The sequence below is a fragment of the Megascapheus bottae genome, chromosome 37 (assembly GCF_031878675.1).
Source record: "Megascapheus bottae isolate mThoBot1 chromosome 37, mThoBot2.hap1, whole genome shotgun sequence".
Taxonomy (NCBI): Eukaryota; Metazoa; Chordata; class Mammalia; order Rodentia; family Geomyidae; genus Megascapheus; species Megascapheus bottae.
In genome coordinates, this window is record NC_143545.1 from 2565826 (window position 1) to 2574832 (window position 9007).

The 9007-nt window shown below is 44.1% G+C and overlaps 1 long non-coding RNA gene across 2 annotated transcripts; it reads left to right on the plus strand.

Annotated features, from left to right (window-relative positions):
* Window positions 1-1604: 1604 nt before the first annotated feature.
* LOC150042049 (uncharacterized) lies at window positions 1605-6759 on the plus strand. Of its 2 annotated transcripts, XR_016533683.1 has the most exons (4): window positions 1605-3097; window positions 3494-3590; window positions 5876-5994; window positions 6619-6759. It is a non-coding gene; the product is annotated as an uncharacterized LOC150042049 (long non-coding RNA). The 2 variants fall into 2 exon arrangements; XR_016533682.1 differs by lacking the exon at window positions 3494-3590.
* Window positions 6760-9007: the final 2248 nt, after the last annotated feature.

The following is a 9007-nucleotide window of genomic DNA, read 5'->3' on the forward strand; positions in this document are numbered from 1 at the left end:
AAAACAAAAACCTTTTCTTTTCCTTTTAAAAAGATTTTTTTTTTTTTAATTCCCCTCCTTGTGGTGGATTGGACATTTTAAAGGCTGAGAGGATGAGGAAAAGTCATTTTGAAGAGGCACAGCAAATTCTTTTTCAGTTCTTAACGATGGCCTGGAAGTGGTTTCTAGTGCCAGCGTCCCCCCTTGAGCTTCCTTTTTTCACGTTGATTGCACGCCTGCATGTGTCTGTGTTCAGCTTTTCTTCTGTCTACCAGCCTAGCGGGAAGGATGGATTCTAGAGAATGAAGCATGACGGGAAACACAGTTTTCATTTTTCTCTTGATTTTGAAACCTGGGTTGTTTTAGTAACATAGACTCTTCAGCGGGGTAGGCCTTTGTGTGTGTGTGTGTGTGTGTGTGTGTGTGTGTGTGTGTGTGTGTATGTGTATGTGTGTATGCATTGTTATTTTTCCTTTGCTTCTAGATTGTTTCGGTATGATTTATTCCAGGCCACGTGCTTTTGTTTAGTGCTATGGAGATGGCATGTTTTTCTTGACACATGGATCTTTGGGGATGGGATGGGGGGGACCCTTTTTTTTTTTTCCCTCTGGGGTCCTCTCGAGTCTCAGCCTTTGAGATGGACCACTCTTTCTATTCCTCTACTTTCTCAATTCCTCAAAAGCCCCTCCCCCCCACCTTTAATACCCTTGGGGTACCAGTGACACCCCCGGCCCCATGGTGGGGCTCGAGGGGTCTTTAGGGTCAAGTGGAATTTACCACAGAGACATAACAGCAAGCCACGCCCGCCGCCACCACCGCCGCCAGCCCCCCATAGCTCCTATGGGCCTAGCCCACCTTTGCTTTCCTACTGATCCACTCATCCTCTCCCCCCAGGCCCCCCGGACCGCACACGTAATTTCAGACACTGCTAGAGAGACTTGGAGGGCAAAATAAACGATCAGTATTAAGTAGCTCTGCCAGAGTGTTCTGGTTATGCTCCATTGTACAGTGCTCCTCCCCCCCCTTCCAACAGAATGTAATCAAACGTGGTTCTCTCCCCCTCCTCCCCATAGAATGAAATAATATTAAAAACGGAGTGAAAGGTTGACTGTTACCAAGTAGCGTAGTCATTTGTGAGCTGTTCTCATGTCACCCAGAAGAAATAATCCCACCTGAAAGAAATGGACTCTCACCTACCTCTAAGCATTCACAGAGAGATACTTGGGTACGTTTTCCCAGACATCACCTGTCGGTGGGGACATCGATCTGGTATAAAGAAGTCAGGGAAGCCCCGTGGCCCATACATGGTTTGTGACCATTCTCTAGAACACACACGCATCCATGCAGTTGTTCAATTCCAGAAGGACCCGGACCCCCTCTTGGTTGGCTGGGCCCCGGGAAAAACATCACTGTGGCCCTCTTTGTACCCCTGGAGGGATGTCACCTGTAGTTCTCACATCGCTGTGCACTCTGCACCATACTAGTGGGCCGCCACAGCCCACCCGCGATACCTACAGAGGGCTGAGCACGCAGGGCGTCTCTTGTGAACTCTCTTGCATAAGGTAAAGAGGAGACACTTCTGAAAGAACTTGAAACTCACCTTAGATACTAAAGTGATTGTGCGTGCGTGCGTGTGTGTGAACTTCTAATCGTCTTCATTACTTGTATAACTGTTACAGTGACGAGATCCGATGTGTTTTTTTCTTTCAATCAAATCTGTGTAACGATGATGCCAAAAGCTGAATGAACTGTAACCCTTTTTTGTATGTTAAAATTGTATGGATAATTGTATTATTACAGTAAGTCTTTCTGATACTGTTTTTCTGTTACCCATGATGAAAACTGGACTTTGATTAATCTATCCATTTGAACTTGACCATTTTTAGTAGTTTTTTTTTTTTTTAATGCCCATTAATTGATTTGGCCATGCCTGCTGGGTTTTTGTTTTTTGTTGGTTTTCCTCCCAGTGAACTTTGAGATCTTTCTGAGTGTGCTTTCCTGAGAAAAATACCCTGGGATATTTGATCCTGGCTTTTGTCCAGTGCTTTTATCAGACTCTGAGAAAGACGGCAAGCAAAGACACTGAGAAAAGCCACAGACTCCACATGATCTCAAGAACCAGTTCTCATTCAGAGAACCCCAGATTTGGGGTTGGCAGGGCTCAGGGTCAGAGACATTGTGCTATCAACCCTTGTGTCCTGTGTTTCTCCTGGCTTGCAGTTTTGTTTGGTTTTGTTTTGAGAAGGTTTCTGGGCTATTTGGCTGGTGAGACACGATTCCCTTCTAAGAAAAATGTAGGTTCGCAGACAGGTAAATCCTCTGCTGCTGTTGTTTTTATTTGCTCATTTGTTCAAACAAGTTGATTTAAAATGTATTTCTGTTGTACGAGGATTGTTTTAAATGTAATATATTGCAGGATTTATAACCAGGTTCACTGCTTTCTTTTTTTTATCTTCCTGTTTTTTTTAAAAAAAAATAAGCAAAAGTTTTGATTAAAATGCGATTTAGGTTCCTTTGGAGCTTGGAGTGTAGAATGTTTCAGTAGTGGACAGAAATCTGCTGTTGGAATCTTCTAGTATTCCAGGTTTCATTTGAAATGTTTTACTTTTATTTGGATTTATTTATTGTTACTATTTGTGTGTGTGTGTGTGTGTGTGTGTGTGTGTGTGTGTGTGTGTGTGTGTGTGTGGAGGGGGGGATTTTATTTGCATTCCTGTTTTTTTTTTTTTAAACCATATCTTTGGAGTTGGCTTTCTTTAACTCCATTGCTTTTTTTTTCCCTGTCCTAATGAACGTTTGACTTTAACAATTCCTTAAATGTTTCGCGATTTTTTTTTTGAGACCTATTTCCTATAAGAATGTTCTTCTAACTGAGTGTAATGTTACTGTTCTCTGCCAGCCTTTTCAGGAGCCAAAAAATAAAATCAAACCAAACACATACCAAAAATTACCCAGAGGGGGAAAAAAGAGTTTTCTTCTTCCCCCTTCCTGCTGATGAGACAGAAGTAATGGGAGCTTTCGGGTTCAGTGTCCTAATCCCCTCTCCCCCAATAAGGCCAGCTGCCTGGTGAATGATAAATTCTACGCTTTGGATCAGGCCCAGCCAGTCCACCTACAGGTAATTAATTTCATTCTTTTCCATCACTGCCTGACCTTTTATTTTCTCAGGTCTCCTTGTCTGTGCTTTAACAATCAACCACAGCTTGTCCTAATTCTCATTTTTTGGTGGGAGGGGGGCTGGGGGGTAGGAATGATTCAAATATGCCTAATAAAAATCTGATAAATATTTGAGTTTTGGGGATAAATTGGAATTGATTGAAATCAGAATTTGGGGGTGGGGTTTTGTTTTTTTAACCCTGTAGATGGTTCCCATTTTCATATGCATATGTATTTGTATATATATATATGCATGTATATACACAAATATATATATATATATTTACCAACTGACTTTGGGGGGTGGCTTTTTGCTTTGGGTCTGTTTGTTTCTTCTGTCGTGCTGCTCTGGCTTTAGTTTTTCAGGGGTTGGTATTCGGAATACACCGGGAGCTCACAGTATAAAGACATCAAGTAGGAATTGACAGATATGGAAAACTAGAGATTGTGGAAAGGTAAAATAGGCTTGAGGCTTACATCTCTCCCCTGTTTATTTGTCTGTCTGTCTGTCTCTATTTCCTTACACACTGTGGTGAGGACCCGCCTTAGTGAAAGGCTCTGGTGGTCCATTGTCGGGGGGAGGCAAGGTGAAAGCAGAATTGCTTTAGAACGTCAGCCCAGTCCTTTACTCCCCCCCCACCTTGACGAAGAGACAAAACGGAGCAATTTGAGATGATTAGAAAATCACAGTGTACTTACAGCTGGGAACAGATAACAGGAGAGTTTTCCAGTCCGTCATAGTTAAGCAGATTCACCAAGATCATCCCATGAAATGGCGGGACTGGAATAGGAGGCCATTTGAGTAGTTGGCGCGTTGGAAAGCGATCCTCCCTTTGTCTGCTCTGCCTTGTTTTTTCTTCCCTCCCTCCTCCTCCCTCCAGTCTCCTAAGGTTGCAGCTCTGCAGCAGAGACCTATCCCCCTCCCCCTTCCCTCATCTCCCCCTTCTTTTTTGAGGGGAGGGGCGGGGCTAATTCTCATTGTAAAAAAGTGAAATTTATGTAGCTTCCTACATGACTTATCCTGGAGGAATAAAGTCTTTCCCCTGCACTCTGGGATGGGAGCCAGTCCTAAAGCTCCCCCCTCGATGAGCCTGGCGCCATCTACCTGGCTGCAATTGTGGTGTTTGGGAACCTGAGAAGAGGGGGTGTACTTTTGTAGGTCTCAGGCAGACAGCCCCATACCCCAGTTCCCAGAAGCACCTGTGAGCCCTGCATGCGCCTGGCAGCAGTAGCATCTGCGCCTGCGGACCCTATTATGCAGAGGTCAAAGGGCAGGGCATGACGAAACGACTTTGCAGTGTCACTGTGGGTCACCTTTGCATGCGATTGTCAGTGTGTCTTAATTATTTCCTGAGGTGTTTTGTGTTTAAATTTGGTAAATGGTACCTATTAATCTGGGGGAGAAGAGAGCACAGGAGAGCAAAACACGAAGAAGCTTTGGCTGTTTTCATAACAGTTGATCCGTACCATTTTCTCAATATCAGGTTGGAATTCATAATATGGAAACACAGGGCAGGAGCAAAATCCAACCAGGGATCGAAGTAAAAACTTGGATTTTAAACAAGCAGGAAATCCAAATAGGAACGCCTATTTGGATACCTGCTGTTAATTTGCCACCTCCCTTCCCCCCAGTGTCTGTATGTATAGTTCTAGAAAATTATATTTGTGGTCCATCCTTTTTTGATTTTTTTAATTTGAAAGGACTTAATGAACCTCTTTGGCCAAAAAGAAAGAAAATATCCGTTGCTTTTATGGGCATGCAAACACGACCCTATTTAAAATGTAGTTCATACATGCAATCATATTTTAATGCATTCAGAGTCACTGGGCAATAAGCAGAACATTGAAAATGTAAGCAGAACATTGAAAATTTAAGCAGGAAAACAACCGAATACCCTTAGTTTCAATAAGTAAATTCTCTCTTTTATGCTAGTCTTGGGGACTGAACTCAGGTCCTGGGCATTGTCCTTGGGCTTTCTCAAGGGGCTTTGTGTATGCTAGGCAAGTACTCTACCATTAGGCCAAACTCCCGGCCTGTGAATTCTCTTTTAAATTGCTGTATCTCCCTAAGTTCTTTGGACTTCAGATTTGCAGGAGTTCTACACTGCTTAATGATGATGTCTTGATTTCTTTTTCTTTCTTTTTTTTTTTTTTTTCCCAAGTTCAGTGCATTGATTTTTTTGATGATAGCGCTAGGTAAAGATGGAACCTCAGAAAGAACAGAAAAGATGGCAACCCCTTTGTGCCCATATCTTTCTCTTTTCTTTTTTTTCTTTTGTGGGCCATGGGGCTTCAACTCTGGGCCTGGGCACTGTCCCTGAGCTCTTCAGCTCAAGGCTACTGCCCTATCCCTTGAGCTGCAGCCCCACTTCCCACTTTCTAATGATTTAATTAGAGAGTCTCAAGGTCTTTAGTGTCCGGGCTGACTTTGAACCATGATCCTCAGATCTCAGCCTCCCGAGTAACGGGGGTGACAGGCGTGAGCCACCGGGCCCTGCACCCGTATCTTTCTCTCCTCTGTGTTAATGTTTCCTACCTCTGCGTGACCATATGTTGTTTGGATTTTCTCTGACTGGGTTTTTTTTTTTAAACCTGATTTTGGAGGGGGGCGGTGTGGAAAGGAGATTTGGGGCAAAGATGAAAAAGTTGATGCCCACGTGCAATAATGAAATGTCAAAAGCTAATTCATCTAATCCTGATAGTAAGCAGGAAATTTTCCTATATGTTTTTCTGCTTACAGCAGTGAAATAAACTGGTAGGTGATAACAGATGCACGACTTCTAGCTTCCTGTGTGGCATCTCCCTGGGACAAAAGAATGATCCACGGGGCAGAAATGGAGGCCAGGCGACTCTTTCTTGGTAAGTCACACAAGCCGTCAAGAACAGCATTGCACCCGAATCCTTAGGTTGAATTTGACTTCAAGATGCTTCTTGTTGTTTGTTGCTTTTTTTTTTTTGCCAGTCCTGGGGCTTGAGCTCAAGGCCTGGGTGCAGTCCCTGAGAGTCTTTTGCTTAAGGCTGGCACTCTACCACTTGAGCCACAGCACCACTCCTGGCTTTTTCTGTGTATGTGGTACTGAGGAATTGAACCCAGGGCTTGACGTATGCTAGGCAAGCTCTCTACCACCAGCCCATGCTCCCATCCTCCCTCCTCCCCTCCCTTATTTTTTAATTCCATTTTTTAATTTATTTTTTGGGTTCTAGTTCCGTCTGGAACTCAAGACCTGGGTGCTGTCTCTGAGCTTCTTTTGCTCAAGGCTTACTAACACTCTACCATTTGAGCCACAGCACCACTTCCAGCTTTTTGTGGCTTCATTGGAGCCAAAAATTTCATGCACTTCTCCTGCCTGAGCTGGCTTTGCACCGTGCCCTCAGCCTCGTGACAGGCGTGAGGCACCAGCGTCCAGCGTGCCTTTCTCTTCCTTCTGTGCCTTTGTTGAGACTATTTGAACTGTGCTTTACATGAGCTCTTTTCTCCTGCAGGCTCTGGAAGGAACCAGTGACCAGTGAACCCTGGCTTAACTCCCCGGCAGGCTGGGTGAACATGGAATTGAGTCAGTTTTCCTCAAGCAGGGAGGAAGAAGGCTCTGGCCTGTTTGGTCCAGCATGCTTTCTAAAATAAAAACGGTGACCCTGTCAACCCAAGTGTGGCTGGTTCTTTTTGGCAGTGTGGATTCTTGGCCCGGTCCCCTGTGAGTCTGAACCAGTCTGGGTACGCAGTGACTTCAGTTCCACTGGGTTTTTCTTTCTCTTTTTCCCCAGCCTGGCTTTTCTTGACGTATCCCAGAAGGACATCGTGGTTTTTGGTTCTACACTTGCATGGTATTCCTGTGTTCTCTCCTGCTCTCAGGCCGGTGGCATTCTCCCCAGCCCTCTCCAACTCGGGGCCCGAGCACTGTCCTTGGGCTTTCTCAAGGCTAGAGCTCTACCACTTGAGCCACAGCACCACCTTAGGCTTTCTGTATGTATGTGGTACCAAAGAATCGAACCTGGGTCTTCGTGGTTGCTAGGCAAGTACTCTACTACTATGCCAAAGCCCTGGTCCCTCCTCTTTTTTGGGGGGAGGCAGAGGGTTGTGGATCTTGAACTCTGGGCCTGATCATGAATGGTGAGATTCTGCTTCAGATGGCAGTTCCATCCCTGATGGTCATGTGGCCTTTTGAATAATTTGGCCTCTGCGGGGCATAGAGAAGTTATTGATACAAAATAACAATAATGGTGCTTAGTACACTAAGCTGTGTGTGTAAGGACCCCATGAGTAAAAACATGTATCATGCTGAATGCAAACGTGGACGATAAATACTGTTCTGTAAATTGTGGCTCTTGACCTTTATTTTATAGTTTCTGAATCTTTGTGTTCTTTTTTATTGTTGTTGTTTGTGCCAGGCCTGTGGCTTGAACTCAGGGCCTGGGCACTGTCCTTGAGCTTTCTCAGTGCTAGCTCTCTACTACTTGAGCCATAGCATCACTTTCAGCTTATCTGTGTTTATGGTACCCAGGGCTTCTTGCATGCTAGGTAAGCACTCTTCCACTAAGCCACTTTCCCAGCTCAAGTCTCTAACTCTTATGTCCAATTAGCATTGTAGAATACTAGCCTTGAGTGAAAAGGCTAAAAGGACCCAGGCCCTGAGTTAGTAGCCCCAGGACCTGTGCAAAAAGAGAAGTCATTCTGCTATTAAAAATACTTTTTTTTTTTTAAAAAAGTGAAGTCATTTGCACTAATATAATAAAACCAGCAGATTAATTGGACTCACACTTGGGGAATGCAATAAAAAAAATCCAGATTCAATGTTACTAAGTTAGGAGATCATGATAAAAGCTTGAAGTAATTGCCAATAATTCAGTATTTCCCAAACAACTTTATGGTCTTCAGTTTTTCACTGCATCCCCAGCCCCATCGCTCAATATGTAGGAAAATCCATTTGAGTAAAATCATGCCAAAGTGTATAGATTTATTTTTCCTGTCCTGGGGCTTGAACTCAGGGCCTGGACACTGTCCTGGGATACTTTGGCTAGCACTCTATATTGTGGTACCGAGGAATCGAACCCAGGGCTTGGTGCATGGTACACAAGCACTCTTCCACTAGGTCACACTCTGGGCCTCCTTCATATATTTAAGTGTGACAAGCAATGTGTTATAATTCCAGTTTATATGGAGGCAGAATTAAATTGCTAGCTATCAGTGGCTCATACCTATAATCCCAGCCACTGAGGAGGGTGAGATTTGAGGATTGCGGTTCAAAACCAGCCTGAGCAGCAAAGTGTGTGAGACTTTTGGTTTCCTATGAAATGGGATTCCAGGGTGTACCACCATACCTGACTAAAGAGATTTTTTTTTTTTTTTTTTGAGATTGCATCTCTTAAACGACCGTGCCACTTCTGGTTTCCTGGTGATTCTTTGGAGAAAAAGAGTCTCACGGACTTTCCTGCCTGGGCCGGTTTTGAACCATAGTTCTCTGATCTCAGCCTCCTGGGTAGCTGGTGACAGATATGAGCCACCAGCACCCAGCTGAAATAGAAATCTTAAAATCAAATGTTAGGGTAGTGTATTCTTGTATATATATTTCAGTGCTTCCCTACAGGATAGGAAGGTAGGAAACGTGGCTAAATATTTGAAACAAGCACAAAATATTAGGAAGAAAAAAAAAATTGAACTGGCTACTGGTGATTTTCACCTGTCACCCCAGCTACTCAGGAGACTGAGATCTGACCACTGTAATTCAAAGCCAGCCTGGGCAGAAAAGTTCATGAGATGTTTAGATTTCCATTAACCAGCAAACAAGCAGACAGTGCTCAGGCCTTATTTTTGCTCACGCCTCACCTAGCCGCTCAGGAGGCTGAGGTCTGAAGATGATAGTTCAAAGCCAACCCA